This window comes from Zootoca vivipara, chromosome 4, assembly GCF_963506605.1.
Source record: "Zootoca vivipara chromosome 4, rZooViv1.1, whole genome shotgun sequence".
Lineage (NCBI taxonomy): Eukaryota > Metazoa > Chordata > Lepidosauria > Squamata > Lacertidae > Zootoca > Zootoca vivipara.
In genome coordinates this window covers 33,749,464-33,768,344 of record NC_083279.1, presented here as the reverse complement: position 1 = coordinate 33,768,344, position 18,881 = coordinate 33,749,464, and positions in this window count along the sequence as shown.

The window sequence follows — 18,881 nt, the reverse complement described above, 5'->3', positions numbered from 1 at the left end:
TGGATATTCTGTAATACATCTTTTAAAAAACCTCTTGCTATATAAAACAACCCTTCACCTCATTTCACGTAGCTCTTTGGATCCTGGCCAATCTGTGTAGGATGATTATGATTATCAGAGGGAAATGCTTATGGGAAACTGCTGCAATAACAAAGGCAATAATAAAGAACTTTTAGCTCTCCAGTATGGGTAATTTTGGGGAGGGTAAGTGATTCTTTTGACAGCTTATAGTCAAAATGATTATATGGCATTCCACTGGTGGTTAACATAGCTATCTTATACTGAGTCAGCTGTCTTATACTGTCCATCAAGCTCTACATTGTCTCCACTGAGGGTCAGCAGTTCTCCAGGATTTCAGAGAGGGTCTTTCCCAGCCCTACCTGGAGATAATAGTCATTGAACTTGGGACATTTTGCCTGCAAAGCAGATGCTCTACTGCTGAGACCTTCCCTAGAATCCCCATTTATTCTCCCCCCCCCCCATATTTGGCTTTTTGTCCAGATGTGATACTAGACACCAATTGTCATTAGCATGATGGCACATTCAGAATCCTCTTTTGATGTACTGAGAGATAGATAGCTTAGATGGTTAGAGAGTGGTGCTAATAACACCTAGGTTGCAGGTTCAATCCCCGTCTGGTTCAGCGGCATATTCCTGCATTGCAGGGGGTTGGACTAGATGACCCCCAGGGTCCCTTTCAACACTTTGATTCTATGTTCTATGACTGCATGCTAAAATAGTATGACTATTATATTGCATGGGGCAAAAGCTACTCACCACCTTTAACAGCAGCAGTAACAAGGGCAGTGGCACTTATCGTAGTGCCCACCATGCAGTGATTACCATTTTTCCTTCAGAATGGTGTTTTGTATGGAGCATTGGGTGGGGGGAGGGCGGAGGGGTGGCAGTCAATCTGTTGTCATCACAAGGAGAGACAGAAATTAATCACAAAAAGTGGGGAAAGAACCCTGGCCCAGTGCCAATGGGCTGTTAGTGATTTCCCCCCCTTTTTTCTCTTTTACAAACACCACAAACCTGCAAAATTCTCTCCAATCCTACACCTGAAAACATGTCTGTGATCTTGGCAAGCCACTAGCAAGATCAGTTCTGTAAAATAAACACAGATGTTGACATATTGGTAGCTGTGGTGGCGAGTTTCTGAAAGAGACGACTTTTGGGAAGCACACCATCTTCTCTCCCTCCAGGAATAGTCTTTCGCTGTATAACGCCTCACCCCTTCCTAAATAGTTATGAATTTCAAAATTTTAAACATCCAAACTTTGGAACAAGGGAGTGCAGGAGAATAAAATTACATCCCTAGTTTTGAAGAGAAACTGTGGTCTGTTGAATTACAATGAAATAATGCATTATAAAATACTAGGAAATGATGGAAGGAGAACTAATGGGCATTCTGAATACATTGTGAGCACAATCTGCATTGCAGATATTAGCAATGCATTCACGGTGTGCATACATAGGAAATTGTGCTGGTATATATTTCCCCGCATTTTGTCATTTCTTATCCATAATTGTTCCAATAAGTGCTCCTTGTGGATACCAAGCACCCTCACTATGCACCAGTGCTTGATTACCAGACGCAACCCGTTAACTCAGCTTCGAGCAGTTAAATATATAATGCATGGTTTAATTATTGGAGCAGAACTAGTAGGCATACATTTGCTTTTTAAAACAGTAGCTTGGATCCAACAAAATACAAGCTAAGTTCTGTTAGGTAGAATGGGACCTCATCTCTCCCTGCTGCATCTGTCCCAATCCAATTCTGAAAATTAGAGGACTGTTGGAAAGGATGTGGTGCAGGGGGCTACAGATGAAGGGGGAAGTCTGAGGAAATCAAAATGTAGCTAGCAGAAGCCATCCACTCACATTAGAGCACCTTTGGTGTCAACCCAATATTGCCAATGGGAGTATAGTGTTCCCATCACTTAATAATGAAGTGTTTTTGTTATATACTGCATCACTTTAAATTCTATTACTTTCCTAATACAGTGGGACCTCGACTGAGGAGCTATTCGACATCCGACGTTTTCGAGTTATGAGCGAAAAAAGTGGCCGCGTGCTTATGATTTTTTCGACATCCGAACGGAAAACCCGTTCGCGGCTAGATGCGGTTTCCTCGACTTACGAGTTTTTAGATGCGGTTTCCTCGACTTACGGATTTTCCCGTTTCCGATGCATTCCTATGGGAAACTGCGTTTCCTATGGGAAACTCAACTTACAAAGTTTTCGACCTACGAGTGTGCATTCAGAAAGGATTAAATTCGTAAATCGAGGTCCCACTGTAAAAACTCAGTTCCATAAGAGGCTCCATCCCATCCAAGCTTCAGCAAGGATCAGAATCGATGGCTGAACTATGGAGATTTTAGAAGATGAAGACAAGAGAAGTTTTCAGCTAATTCTACTGATTCTCAGTAGAAGCATATTAGAGTTGCCTCTACATCTATCTGGAGGAATTACAGGTAGCATAATTATTTCGTTTGTACATTTGGAGATGGTGGAGTTGCCATGGTTGAGAGCAATGTCAATATATTTGCCAAAAGTAAAATCTCTCATGAACACACACACACACACACACACACACACACACACACACACACACGAGATACATATATGGCTGCATTGTAAAAATTGTAAATGACTGACACTTTTTTGTTGGTTGGCATCCAGCAATAGGATTGGCTGGCACAGACCCTGTGTAACATAGCTGAGAAGTGCCAAACGTGGTTTCCTCTTTTCATTCAGATCATTACAGAGTAAGATTAGTGATCAAACAGAGCTAGTTTTCCTTTCCCAGAGTGGCCTTGGATAGCAAAGCCTGTAATTTCCTAACAGCTGCATAGAATTAGCTGAAAACAATCTTCTGCAGGCAGAGACAATTCCGATTATCAAGCAAACACAAACAAGCCATTTATGCAATCAAGAGCTTCATTCCCCAAGTTTATCTTGGCCATTTATATATGATGATCTACTTCAGTGTGAAGAGAAAGGTAACTAACATAGCCAAGAAAAGGAACATGTGCTATTTTCTAATCCATGGTCACCAGTGCATTTCTAAGTGCTTGATCCTATGGACCATTGATTGCTTCAAAAAGACTTGAGAAGCTAAAGCTAAAACCCTGTTTTATACATGGGAAGCCTAGTGCAGCCAGAAAAAATGGAGATTTTTGCTGAATCCATGCATGTGGGCATACATACACAGAACCACTGATGGGGGGCAGGGGGTACTGTTGTACCGGGTTCAAAGCCAGGAAGGGCTTCCACAACAGGGGCAGGAGAGTGTGGCATGAATCCATTATTCCCCTCATGCCTAGTATTGTGTGATGGAAGAACACAAGACTACAGCTCTTGTTGCTGCTCTCCAAGGTGCTGGATCTCCAGCCTGACTTTGCTTGACTAGGCCAGTGTTTCACAACTTTTTCCCAACCATGGCCCCCTTCCGACCTTGTTTCCTTCCTGTGCTCTCCCATGGGCATAGCCAAGGAGGGGCAGAGGGGCAGTTCCCTGCCAAAAAAGTAAGAATCATTACAAATCAATACAAATCTGAGGTTCTGCCCCCCCCCACATGCTCATGATAACAGAACAGTTAATCTCCAATGGGCATCTGGGCATAAACTGTGTTTCTCTTCCTTTAATAATGGCATGATAATAAAACACACAACATATGCCACTGAAATATTGCAGCATGTGAATGGTGGCTGAGGCACCATTTAAAGGTAAAAACTCCCTTAGTGATAGAGGGTTCGGCTATCAGGGTGAAATGTCTGTTCTTGGATATATTTAAAATTCATTTGGTAAGACAAAAGTTGTGTGTTTAAGAATAAATGGTGTGAGTACTTTTTAAAAATCTGTCTCCTAATAGCTACAGATGAAAACAGTCACACTTTCCCCCAACAGAAAGTGATGCAAATAGCATCTCATTCCCACCCGGGAGAATGGAATGTTTATTCCTAGTCCTCTCCCAGTGTGAATGAATGCTCTGCTGTGGAACTGAGGGGAATAGGGTGTGTGTGTGTGTGTGTGTGTGTGTGTAACATTCAGATTCATATGGGACATCTTCTTCCACAACCCTTTTATGCTTTTTTCAACTAGTCCATTTTAATCCCTCCCACTCTGCTGCTCTTAGAACAGCTTCCCTTTTCTATTTGACAACCAAGAAACATCAAATTCTCCTTTCATGTCCTCACTCCATGCTTCCTGCTTTATCTGCAACACTTTAGCCTTCCCTTTCCAAGACTTCCATTGCCACATGCCTTCACAATCCAACACCATACAAAGGGTGAAATCCAATGCACATGTAGTTGGGTCTATTTGCAGACACATTTTTTTGGATTACCAATACAACCCTGCCCTTCCCAATCACATTCTGGTTTGGCACTCCCACAAGCTAAGGGTTGGCTTAAATGCATGGGGCCATTGATGGGCTTTTAACATGGCCAGGATCAATTGAAGTTATAGATGCATGATATATGGATAGACATCTGCTGCAATTTGCATGATCATAGTAGTTCTTCCCTCCCAGTTTCCAAAGCCATGCACATTTCAGCAGTTGTGTATCCAACTGGCACCTCCAAGATATTCTGGACATGTCAAAAAAAAAAACTGCTAATGGAACAATGTATTTCCTCAGGCAAACAGCAGTGAAATCCACATATTTGAAATGGCTCTAATATTATATCCTAAGTATGTCTTGGCTTATTCTGTATTGGCTGCCTTTATGAGGCCGATGTTATGTCCTAGATTTCAAGGGGGTGGGAAGAGAGAGATGTCCACTTTTGCTATTTTTTTCAAGGTACTTATAAAGTAAATTTCAATTTTATAGGTGATGATAAATTACCTAAAGAACTTTTGGTATTCCTGTCCTGTCTGTCTGTCCATCAATCAATCATTGATCTATCCTATATGCAATTCCCTCCCCACCAATGTTTTGATTTGTTATACTTTGCAAAAATTGTTTGCACATGCCTATTTGCCAGTTGCTGAGCACCTCTGAAGACTGAACTGTAGAGCATGCCAATTCCCCACTGGCATTTCATGTAATGATCTGGCCAACTTGCTGATTATGCCAAGTTGGGGCAACTGTTGCTCTGGATGTCACATTGTGCCAGAAATCAGCATTCTGCCATTTGCCTATAAGGAGAATGGCCATCACATAAAGCAGACATATCAGTAACCAATTTCTTTTCTACTCTCAAGAAATCCTGTCACCTACATACAATTCAGAATTTAAAAATACCCCCCTAATGATTTTCTAGTAATGCAGGGGCTGGTGAAATCCAATCTTTTTGGATTGCCACTCAGTTTAAAAGAACATTGCCATTCAGTTCAAAAGAACCAGAATTTCATCATTGATTTGGGAAGCCAGAGGGAAATGTCATGCTGTCATACACTGGTAGGTGTTGCTGTTGTACTGTGCAACCATACCTATAGAATGTGGAGAAAGTGATTAGTTACCTGGTCACAAAGAAATTACCACACTGTTATTAATTCTAACCTGCTCTGTCAAGCATGGCTTGGAACTGCAATTTTCTGAAAGCAGTTGAGCTTCCTACTACCCCAGTTACAGCTAACTGTATATGTTTTTGAACAATTGTTTAGAAAGTGATGGTGTTTTTTTCTCCAGTCTGCATGTTTTATTTTTGTAAGTATAGTCAATGTATAGTGAAAGGTGCATGGGCAACCACTCAAATCAAATATGTTTCTGTCTTCATTTATGCACTGCCTTTTGATTGATTGATTGATTGATTGATTGTCTGAACTGCACTTCATCATAATCATCAAGTTATGTCTACTTGTTTCTTTTTGATTTTATTGGTATTTCCTTGTGAATATTTCATATTATATTAGAATCATAGAATCATAGAGTTGGAAGAGACCACAAGGGCCATCCAGTCCAACCCCCTGCCAAGCAGGAAACACCATCAAAGCATTCTTGACATATGGCTGCCAAGCCTCTGCTTAAAGACCTCCAAATAAGGAGACTCCACCACACTTCTTGGCAGCAAATTCCACCGCCGAACAGCTCTTACTGTCAGGAAGTTCTTCCTAATGTTTAGGTGGAATCTTTTTTCTTGTATTTTGAATCCATTGCTCCGTGTCCGCTTCTCTGGAGCAGCAGAAAACAACCTTTCACCCTCCTCTATATGACATCCTTTTATATATTTGAACATGGCTATCATATCACCCCTTTTTGGAGAAGACTGAGGCAAATAAGGTATTGAGGAGTTCTGCCATTTCTCTGTCCCCTGTTCGCATTTCACCATCTTCTCCCCTAAGTGACCCCACTGTTTCCTTGTTCTTCCTTTTGCTATGGACATACCCATAAAAGCCCTTTTTGTTGCTTTTAACCTCTCTGGCGAGCCTGAGTTCATTCTGTGCTTTAGCTTTTCTGACTTTGTCTCTACACATGCTGGCTATTTGTTTGAATTCCTCTCTGGTGATTTCCCCCTTTTTCCATTTTTTGTACATATCCCTTTTAAATCGTAACTCAGTTAAAAGTTCTTTAGATAGCCACCCTGGCTTCTTTAGGCACCTTCCATGTTTCCGTCTCATTGGTACTGCCTGAAGTTGTGCTTTTAATATTTCCCTTTTAACAAACTCCCAACCATCATGAACTCCCTTCCCTTTTAGTATTACTGTCCATGGGATTTCACCCAGCGTTTCTCTAAGTTTTCTGAAGTCGGCTTTCTTAAAGTCTAGGATTTGAGTCTTAGTATTCTTGGTTGCTCCTTTCCGCTGCATAATAAACTCAAGAAGAGCATGGTCACTCCCACCTAATGATCCTGCCACTTCTACCCCACTAACCAGGTCATCACTATTGGTTAGGACCAGATCTAAAATGGCTGATCCTCTTGTTGCTTCTCCCACTTTCTGGACAATGAAATTGTCTGCAAGGCCAGTGAGGAATCTGTTCAACCTTATGCGCTTGGCTGAGTTTGACATCCAACAAATATCAGGATAGTTGAAATCCCCCATTACTATCTCACTTCCTTTTGAATGCTTGGCCATCAGTTCCAGGAAGGCATCATCTGTGTCCTCAGTTTGGCTTGGGGATCTATAGTAAACTCCCACAATGAGATCACTGTTATTTTTCTCTCCCTTAATTTTGACCCAGATACACTCAACTTTGAAGTTTTAAATCCTGGATATCTTCACAGGTATACACATCCCTGACATATAACACTACTCCTCCTCCTTTCCTGTTTGGTCTATTTCTATGAAATAGATTGTATCCCTCTATTACTACATTCCAATCATGAGACTCATCCCACCAGGTTTCAGTGATGCCTATTATGTCGTATTTAGATTGCTGTACCAAGAGCTCAAGTTCATCTTGTTTATTTCCCATGCTCTGCGCAAACCATGCTTTTGTATTAAGGCAATTAGGCCTTAATATTAGGCAAACCATGCTTTTGTATTAAGTGGTTTATACATCATATTTATTAAAAGAGATTCAATGAATAAGATTCCAGGCAGTTTCCCAACAACACATCCATATCATAAAAACTCAGTGCGTGGTATGTCCACTCATCTTTCTTGGTGGGCAGTGTTGCAGCCAGACCCTGGACCTCACCAGTGTGACCTTGCAAATAGCAGGCTGGATTGCCGAGCTGCCGGCTATTGGCCAATGTTGGGAGCCCTTGGACGGGCGTTCCCCTGGCAGTGGTCCCAACCAGCCAGTGGGAATGCTTGGGCCCCACTCCCAGGGATTGTTTAATTGTGAACTGCCCAGCACTCATTCCTGCCTTTTTTGGATCTTGGCACACAATATGCACTTCCTCTTTAGTTATAATACTCCTACTTCCCCTTCCCATTACACATGAGTAAGACATATTTTATAGATGGTTCAGCTTCTTCTCCCCCTTTCCCCAAAAGCATTAAGAATGGAGAATCCATATTTGGATGAAAAAGATATAACATCCAGTTTAGACTATGTGGGATCTGTCATGAACACAGTAGAAGTAGATGTTCATGAGGAACTTTCCAGGATTGACTGTTGTGATTAGACTTATTTGCCAGGCTCATCTGGAAAGGGTCTTGGTTGTGTCAGCAGATACACTGAAAAGAATAAATTCCCAAGCTGCATGGCAGTTCATTTACTATTTATTTCCAGACTCTTTGGATGGCAGCCTCTCAGCAGTGATGTGTGACCTTTCCACAAAGTTGCTGTTTGTACTGGAGTTGATTTAATTGCAGAGATGAACTTTTACTTCTGAAGAGTCTTAATCCAGTCATTTGATGCATACATCGTTAGCCTTCTTGTCCTCTATCTATTACAAAAGAGCCTATTAAAGTTCAAAGCATGCCAATTTTATTTTTAATCTGGAAATACAAGGTTTTGCATACTATAATGTAAAAAAAAAAGGGTTGGGTGACATTGCCTCGATAGAATCATAACATCCCCTATAATAAGAGAGCTTTAAAAACAACGAAAGAGACTTCTTGACACAAGAAAAGGTCATTTTTCTCTTGATGTCTTTCACCCTTGGCACCCAAAGACAAATCCTGTAAGTCCTAATCAACAAACATTTCTCTTTCCCTCCTGTGTTTTTATGTGTTTTAAAGATCTCTCTGGCTAGAATAAATAACCTTTGTCAATAAACAGAACAATAAACTCAGGCCCTGTTCCTAGGATATTTGTCAAGGTGGACCTCTGTTTTCTCAAAGCTAGGAGCTTTATCAATGACTGTAGTCCAGAGAGTTCCTTAACTCTGAGCCAATTTCTAGATCACATCTCATCCTTGCACTGCATCAGAGATTGTTCATGAAGATCCCTTGGGCGTCATGAGAAACACAATGGGTGGTGCTGTTAAGATGGACAGGTGCATGACTGGGAGCCCTATGAAAAGCAAAACCCTCAACTGCAAAGTCATAGCCTGTGTGCCTGCAGTTTCAATGTATGCAGGGCTCTGTTCAAATCTTTGGCTAAATAAACAGAGGTTTAAGCAGGATAAGCAGATGCAATGCACCACCACCCCTCAACTCCAGCCTGCATGTACTAAAGATATGCAAAGACATGCAAACCTTTTCCATCTCCTCTCAACCCTAGTCAACATGGCCAATTTCAGGGATGATTTATTTATTTGATTATTTAAAAGCATTTCTAAACCTCTTAATAGTTCAAAAATATATAAGTAGTACACACTATGCACATCAGAGAAGCAATATACATTGAAACAAAAATTCAACAGAAAACAACATATATAAATTTCTCACACACTTAGAGCAAAAAAATAAGAGATTCTGGGTTTTCATACACATGGAACAGGGAGTTAAAATCCAGCAAGTCTACACCACATTGAGCTCCTTGAATGTAAGCTGAATCACTCAGCTGATTAGGGCATTGTTCTAATAACACCAAGGTCACAGGTTTGATCCCCACACAGGAGAGCTGCATATTCTTGCATTCCAAGGGGTTGGACTACATGATCCTCTGGGTCCCTTGCAACTCTACAATTCTATGAAATGCCCTTTATGAAAGGTGGTGTATAAATAAATATAAATAAATCAGAAAGATCCGGAGGCGTACTCTTGCTTTCTACAGTATGATTTTAAGGAAGACTTTTGCGAATCTGACTATTGTAATCTGGGGAAAGATAGCATAAACTCCAGTCATATTGGCCTGGTATTCACTACCACCCCAAGTCCAATCAATAACTTTTTAAAATTTGTATTTATCTGTGCCTGCAGGCTTTTGATAGTGCATCAAGATGTATTCCTGAGTCATATTGCTGTCAGTGCAATGAGTCATTCATTATAACCAGTAGCTGTATTTTTGTTTTCCTTTGTCAAGTGTATAAATCTCAGCAGCAGATGGAATTTATAGTCATGGCACTCATTGCTCAGCATTCATCAAGTTCTGAACCTTATATCACTTTTTAGTCTACCCCATGGTAGGCTTCTTGCATTTTTATGTTACTCTTCCCCCTGTGAACTACCCATGAATCACATGGCCTTGATGAAGGCCATGTGACTTTAAACAATGGATGCTGGAAGATAAATCTGACATTAAAATAGTACCAATCAACAAAACAGTGAGAAAGGGGCTTTGTGATGCCAGATTTAAAATGGATGTGCCATTACAAAACCTGACTTGTACAAAAAGCTGGAGACTAACATTAAAGCGGTAAAATGTGAAGGCTTTGAGAACAATGTAAGAATTCACTTGAGATAAACCAACATACCTGTCTGCTAAAGTTCACAAATTCATAAAAGTGAGTTGATGTGAAAAGCTTTCAAGGCTGCCAAGATTTTCAAGCAATACTAGATGGGCATGTGTTCAAAAACATGGTCAAACTAACATTCACCCTACTTAGGGCTTCCTCAGACTGGAATTTTGTTGTAAGTGTATTCTGCAGCATGTTTTGTTGGCACAATAACAGTGGTGGATTTATTTTGCTTTAGTTTGTTTGTGATGCTTTATTATTGGAGTCTGGAGGCATTATAGCACAACAAAAACGGAACAAAATAAAACAGAACATTGATGGTATAAAAAAGTTCCAGGATTTCAACAGAAAGTTTTTAGGGTATGCACTGACTGGGAATGAAACACTGTAGCCACCTAATAACTTTTTCATTCACAAAGAGTATAGAAAGTGGGGTCACATGTCCAGAAGCTTGTGGCCTGTTACAAAACTTGAGTGATCAAAGGGTTCGCACATGTAAGTCTTATTTGCGCCTTGTCATTGTTATTTCAGTTGAACCTGCCAGCCTGCACAGTATTTTTGAGATGTTCCTGGAGCCATGACAAATTCTACTTGCTTGTCAAGCAACTTTTGTCACCTCCAGGAGGACTGCATTCTCTAGAGAACACATTTGCATACTGTAAATATAAAGAAGCAGCTAAACGAGTCCTTAAACATGTCCTTATATTTAACCATAGCTCCCCATTCAAAGTTAAAAGCTGTGAAGGCATTATAATCTAGAAGGTGCCACACATACCCACACAATCTGCAAAATATAAAGAGGCACAAGCTATTTGTTTGTCAGGTGGAAATCCCATTTTCTTTGTGATTCTGCACCAAGAACTTAAATAAAAATGAAGACGAATAGCAAAATAAGGCGGTGGAGAAAGAATGTTACTGAAGGTGAGTGAGATGCTGCCCACCAAATGGTGGGAATGGATAAGGAAACAAAGCCTAAAGGGGCTGTGTAGCTGATTGCATAGATTAGTGCTACACACAACTTATCTTCCATGTCCTCAGCAGGGTTGGCAGGTGAACTTCCATTGAGCTGTGTTCTGAACCAGACGCACCTGATTCAGTTTGCTTGTATCAATGACTTTGCCTATGCCTAAGCATGCCAAAAACTCCATTGTGTCTTTCTGCCTCCCCTCCCATTGCCAGAGTATGAGGAGCTTTTTCAGAGGCTATTTCCTCCCCTTCTTGTCCCAAATGAATGTACAATCATTGGAGGGGTTGGATTTGAAACCCATGCTTCCCTTGATTCCCACTTTCTAATGAATTAGGAATGTGGAGGATGATTTGATTTGAGGATGCACCCTTTCTCGTCTACCCTCTAACCTTGGACGTGGTGGTGTTATATGACTAATTGACATGTAGTCTGGGCACAACAGGCAGATAGTGTGGGTGGGGAGGAAGACCTGAAAGCGCTGCCTAGCAAGCACCCTGAGGCACCCACAGGAGGCAATGATGGCCACCAGCTTGGGTGGCTTTAAAGAGGAATAGACACATTTGTGGAGGAGAGAGCTATAGATGGATATGCTGCTCTTTCACAGATGGAGGCAGCAATGCTTCTGAATACCAGATACTGGAGTGTTCTTGTGCTCAAACCCTGCTTGCTGGTTTCCCACAGGCTGGCCACTGTGGGAACTGCTAAACTAAAGGGCAATTGACCTAATCCAGCTGGCTCTTCTTATGTTCCTAATGTTGGGGTGCTGCAATCACTACCCATCAATCTCAGGGGGTTGGGAAAAGAGCATGCCTTGGACTTGGATATTTCACTCTTCTGTACACATGATACCCAAGGGGAAGGGGAGCTGTCAGGTGAGCTGCCTCAGCTCACCTTTTGGTGCGCAGGCAGAAAGTGGGACCAGACAGCTAATTTATGCTCCAGTGCTCAGAGGCAGGATGGAGATTTGCACCTATCCGTCTCCTCCAGTTAAGCATGCCCACAGGGACTGATTTAATTGATCCTGCCTCATTGTAGATTCTGCATGCAAACCAATAAATAAAGCCATGATTTTTTAAACGAGATATACCGTAGTGCTGAGTCCTATCTAGGTGTAGGGGTCAAAACAGATGCTGGCTATTGCTGATTTAGGAGGCCTTTTTCATGATTCATGGTTTGTTATATAAGATGTACAATAAATCAGAGAAGGCTGTTCTCTGTAGGTTCTATTCTATAGAAGAAATACACGATGCATGCACAAAAGAGACTTCTTTCTAGTAGTGATGCAACTCTGGAATCATCTCCCAAAGGAGGTACAATCAATGCTGTATTCTTTCTGTGGTTTCTAAGGTAAAGGTACGTGACTATTTTTTTATTTTTCTTTTACAGGATGCAGTGGTACAGTTCTTGGTCACCTAAATTTGTATCTGAGAAACTGCTTGATTCAGACTCCTTCTTATAAAAATAATCAACTTTGGATTTGTCCTTTGGGGGGGGGTCACTCACAGAAAGCTGTTCAACCTTGTGTCTGACCATTGATCCATCTAACTTGGTGTTGCCAATACAGTCAAACAGCAGTTCTCTTTCAGGCAGGTTCTATCCTAACCCCACCTGGAGATACCAGGCCTTGAATCTGAGACCTTCTATATACAGTGGTACCTCCGGAAGTCTGTTCATAAACTGAAGCGTTCATAAACTGAAGCGAACTTTCCCATTGAAAGTAATGGAAAGTGGATTAATCCATTCCAGACGGGTACACGGAGTACTCAACCTGAAGCGTACTTAACCCGAAGCATGGGTGTAATTGGTTCTGGAAGTCTATTCATAAACTGAAGCGTTCATAAACTGAAGCGAACTTTCCCATTGAAAGTAATGTAAAGTGAATTAATCCATTCCAGATGGGTCTGCGGCGTTCGTAAACCGAAAATTCGTTAACCGAAGCATGGGTGTAATTGGTTCCAGAAGTCTGTTCATAAACTGAAGCGTTCATAAACTGAAGCGAATTTTCCCATTGAAAGTAATGGAAAGTGAATTAATCCATTCCAGATGGGTCCGCGGCGTTCGTAAACTGAAAATTCGTTAACCAAGGTGTTCATAAACCGAGGTTCCACTGTACATAGAAGAATTCCCTAGAATTTTTCACTAGATTTCATTTTGAATTCCTTCATTCATATTCAGCTTGCTGTGCAAATGTTACACAAGGCATCTACTGCCAGTGGCCTGGTGGTCTATCCAGACACTAATTTTCATGTACTGACATATCATGGCTCCATACTGCAATATTGATAGATTGTTTCAAATAATGAGCACATTGTGATTTGAGAAATATTATAATGACCACTCCCCCCCCCAAAAAAAAAAAATCATCGGAGAAAACCATAATATCCAGCCTAATTGAAAACTTCCAAAGAAGGTTTTCTGTGTTTACAAGTTTTTATTTTAATCTTCCTCCAAGTGCATGGTGTCTTACAACTGTCAGTAATATTTCCCCAGTTGATGATAATCCTCCCTTTGAAGTTTTCTGCTAGATTATAAAGAGGATAACACAATGGCTGGCTACTTTGCAATGACAGCTGGGTGAAACCATTGTAAATACTGAATATAGCTTTCCATATGGCAAGAATTTCTCACAGCTTATATGGTAATCACCACTATGTGCTAATTAAAGCCCAAGGAACGTTGTTCCATTTGGTTCCTTGTTTGCAAACTGAGTGGGTGCCTCTACAGTAAGCTATGTCTTAACGATCAATGCAAGCAAAAAAAATTCATCCTCTTATGGATTTTGAACATCACACAGCTCAACGGTATTTTAATGAGGGACTTTTTACTTACTTCATTATTAGGACCAATGATATGACAGACATCAAAGTTGTCTTGATTTCATTATGTTATTGAAGAACAATTTTCAATGCTTCTTTCTGGTGCATTTCACTCATTTCTCAAGTACTATTATGGATTATCCCAAATTCATAATTCCAAAAAGTTACCCTGTGTAACAATTTGACATATATAGAAATTAGTGCTGAACTACATTTTTATGACGTTCATTGTTGACTGCAAAACCTGCTATTTCCAGAGGTGAAAATGTTCACTTTCCCACACCTTTAATATTTTTTATAAATATGCTTTATGAATATGAAGGCTGCAGTTTTTTCTAAATTAAAAGGGCCTCAAGCATTTTAGCCTTTCTTTATAGGAGTGGTGCCACAACAACAATCATTTCAAGTGTTGTCTTCATCTTTTATACTGTTGTGAACCCGGGGGGGGGGGCATATTCAATAGTGGTAACTGAATAGAATGGTTCATTGAACCCAGAGCATGGAACAAGAAAACTGGGAGAGCAAGAATTACACCAAAACAGGAAATGAAGCAAGAATGACCACAAATTTTTATTGGTTACAGTTGATATAGGGACCCAGGTGGCGCTGTGGGTTAAACCACAGAGTCTAGGGCTTGCTGATCAGAAGGTCGGCGGTTCGAATCCCTGCAACGGGGTGAGCTCCCGTTGCTCGGTCCCAGCTCCTGCCTACCTAGCAGTTCGAAAGCACGTCAAAATGCAAGTAGATAAATAGGGACCGCTCTGCCAGGAAGGTAAACGGCGTTTCCATGTGCTGCTCTGGTTCGCCAGAAGCAGCTTTGTCGTGCTGGCCACATGACCTGGAAGCTGTATGCAGACCAACGCCGGCTCCCTTGGCCTATAGAGCGAGATGAGCGCCGCAACCACAGAGTTGGACACGACTGGACCTGATGGTCAGGGGCCCCTTTACCTTTTACCTTTACAGTTGATATAGAGTTTGGTGCAGCATAGGGCAAGGATCCAGATTTCTGACAAGCTGACTGAGATGCCTCAGAATATGTCTCTCTATTCTGATAATGTTGAGAGAGTTTTTTTTTTTAAAAAAATTCTTGTTCCATATCTTTAGTTCTGGTTAGAGTCAGTACAGTGGTACCTCTGGTTACAAACTTAATTCGATCTGGAGGTCCATTCTTAACCTGAAACTGTTCTTAACCTGAGGTACCACTTTATCTAATGGGGCCTCCTGCTGCCGCCACACTGCCGCCCAATTTCTGTTTTCATCCTGAGAGTAAAGTTCTTAACCCGAGGTACAACTTCCGGGTTAGCGGAGTCTGTAACCCGACGTGTTTCTAACCCGAGGTACCACTGCATATGAAATTGGCAGAAAGTTCAGGACTTCATAAAGGAAGTACTTCATAAAATGCCCAGTTATTTCCTGTAGAATCTATGTACTTATATTTAAATATTTTTAAAAATATATATAATAATATTTGTACTCAATTCCTCAGTGTTACCTTGGTTGACCTCTCGAATGTGTTTCATCAGTCTCCCTGAAATATATTATAACGTCAACATCTTACATTTTTGTTTCTAAACGTAGGGTTGACTTTGAAAATCATGATCAGTGCAGTCTTTCACTATATCTTATTATTTTCATGTTTTATGCAGAAAGTATTATGAATATCAAAGAAAAGTGAGAAATGATTAATTATTCACAGTAGCACTGAACAATTTTTAATGACTATTCTACCATTATAAGAGGTAAGGCAAATATATAGGGGTGTATCTAATGATATTTCTGTTCAAATTCGATGCAAATTAATGGGTGACTTAGGTCTACACCGGGCAGAACTGAGTTGGATATAATCCATATTTTTACATTATGATTGCCCCCACATTTCTCCTACATGTCAATAATGGAGAAAGATGTATCACAGCAGAATGGCATTTCACAAATGTCATGGGTCAAAACCAGCTAGGCAGCAGGCAGAAGTGGAACCACCAATAACTCCCTTGCCAACTGTTCGGCCAGAGATGGTAGACATTTGTTTATTTTTTTATTTTTTTTATACCCCAGACACTCTGGGCGGCTTCCAACAAGATATTAAAATACAATAGTCTGTCAAACATTAAAAGCTTCCCTAAACAGAGCTGCCTTCAGATGTCTTCTAAAAGTCTGGTAGTTGTTTTTCTCTTTGACATCTAGTGGGAGGGTGTTCCACAGGGCAGGTGCCACTACCGAGAAGGCTCTCTGCCTAGTTCCCTGTAACTTGGCTTCTCACAGCGAGGGAACTGCCAGAAGGCCCTCGGCGTTGGACCTCAGTGTCCAAGCAGAATGATGGGGGTGGAGATGTTCCTTCAGGTATACTGGACCGAGGCCATTTAGGGCTTTAAAGGTGAGCACCAACACTTTGAATTGTGCCCAGAAACATACCGGGAGCCAATGTAGGTCTTTCAAGACCGGTGTTATGTGGTCTTGGCAGCTGTTCCCAGTCATCAGTCTAGCTGCCGCATTCTGGATTAGTTGTAGTTTCCAGGTCACCTTCAAAGGCAGCCCCACAAAGAGCGCATTGCAGTAGTCCGAGCGAGAGATAACTAGAGCATGCACCACTCTGGTGAGACAGTCTGTGGGCAGGTAGGGCCTCAGCCTGTGTACTAGATGGAGCTGGTAAACAGCTGCCCTGGACACAGAATTGACCTGCGCCATCATGGACAGCTGCGAGTCCAAAATGACTCCCAGGCTGCACACTTGGTCCTTCAGGGGCACAGTTACCCCATTCAGGACCAGGGAGTCCTCCACACCTGTCTGTCTCCTGTCCCCCACAAATGGCCGTAGCTGGTGAGCCAGCCTAACCTGGGCATAAACACATAAGCCACAGAAGTTGGGACTCTTGCTCAGTTGGGAGTCCTGTAGACTTCACAGCAAAAGAAAGTAGGTTTGAAGCAATAGACTTCGCTGGGCACAGATCTATCAAAATATGCTCCCTGATAAAAAGCTACCATAGCAGAGGCTCACTCACAACCTGGCCCATATTCAGTACTATTTAAGGAATGAAAAGAAAGGAAAGGAATAAAATGAGCAGCAGTACCAGTTATACTAATGTCCCCCTAACAAAGGGAGAGTTCGAGGCTCCTGGGATGCCCAGCCCTCTGTCTAATAGTGAAGTCAGGAAGGTGACTCTCAGAAGACTAGAATTTTATTCGTACTAGCATGAAAAATCCATATAATGTCCTGTCTGCGTAAAAAGGAGTTGTAAGTAAAAAGAGAGATGGGGAGCTTTTAAATGCATTACTACTAACCTGCTCACTAAAGTTCATTTCTAGCAATTCTTTTGTCAGTTTTCCTGCTCTTCAGGTAAAAAAGAAAAGAAAGAAAAGACAGTGTGCGATACTGAAGATTGGTCCGAGAAACATGAAGATAATGACATGGATAAACTGAATCACTCTGTCAGACACAGTGGGAGAGCTGCTTTATGTGCCACTGATGGAATGGCACAGTTTCAGAAAGTGTCCTTTTTCTCTTGCTCCAGGTTCTTCTTTTATCACTTCAAAGGGTCAAAATGAGCATCAGATATAGATGGAAGATACCCTGAGTTGCAAATGATGGCACATGCAGTGGGGGAGGGGGCACCTCAAAAAGGCGAGCTGACTCTATCCCCATCCCTGAGGAGGTCTGCCTTTGTTCAGTAGCTGCCCACAAAAATAAATGCTTGCTCCTTTAATTGCTTTCTGAAAAGAGTTATCCCTCTTGACTTGTTAAAACCCTAAGCCCAGTTAATATTCCAGACCCACCAGTGAACGTCCCCTAGGTACTCGGTGTAAGAAACTTCTCAGCAATCTCCAGCCAGCAGTAGGGCAAAATTAGAGAGCCCTTCAGACTGATTGTGGTTGTGTGTTTTTTTTGGGGGGGGGGCAGGTATCCTCTGCAACATGGCACTGGTTCAATGACTGTGCATTAGTGGTAGGTTTATATTAGACCATTCACACATCCTTCCATTTTATTATATATTTATTTTTTTTAAAAAAAAATACAATCTGCACATTCACATCAAATACAACATGGCAGTGTGCAACCTTAAAAACACAGCAAAAACAAACTGAAAAAAGTCAAGCAGATAAGTAAAAACAGGTTGGCAAAGAATCTCAGATTTGAAAGGCCTTGAATGAAGATGTAAAAGCAACAACAACCTCTGCTGGGAAGGTTAGCCAAACTGCAGGCATATTCTGACTTTCTTGCACCAAGGAACCCAAGGCAGTTTGTATCTCAAGGAACTCGGCATCACTGAGTTTCCAGGGGGTTCCCCCTCAAGCACTGACCATACCCAGACCTCCTTAGCTTCAGAAAGGTGTCAGTATCTTTTGTTCTCAGACCACACCCTGGTCTAGGTGCCACCCAGGAGAGAGGCAAAAGTTGAGGGGTGGGTGGGTGGGTGGGCAGGCAATATTTAGAGCTAAATTTCTGGGTATGAAGTTCTGTACCAAAACCCTTCATTACTTGTACGGCTGTACCAGATATCATGTACTGGCTGGATGCAGAAAAGTGGTGGGAGTCACCAGTTGGGGAACTCTTGAGGGAAGCCTCAAGGGAAGAAGGCTCAGAGATAGGGGACTGGTGGTGGCATGATGGTGAGAGGTCAGAGGGAGAAGAGAGAACAGGCTTAGAGAAGGCAGTGTCAGAAGCAGAAGAGGTAACAAGGTTTAGTGAGCTGGAAGAAGCTGTGGCAGAGAGCAGTCCAGAACCAGAGGCAGAAGAGGAGACTGAGGAGAAGGTTGGCCAAGAAGCAGAGTTGAGGAAGGCTGTGGAAGAATATAGGGAGTCTCCCCTTCCTTCTGTGACCAGCTCTCCTCCCCCCGGTCTTCCAGAACTAGAAGTGGTATGAAGAGGGTGCAGCAAAGACAGGCAAGGCAACATAGTCTCAGATTCCTTGGGAAGGAGACT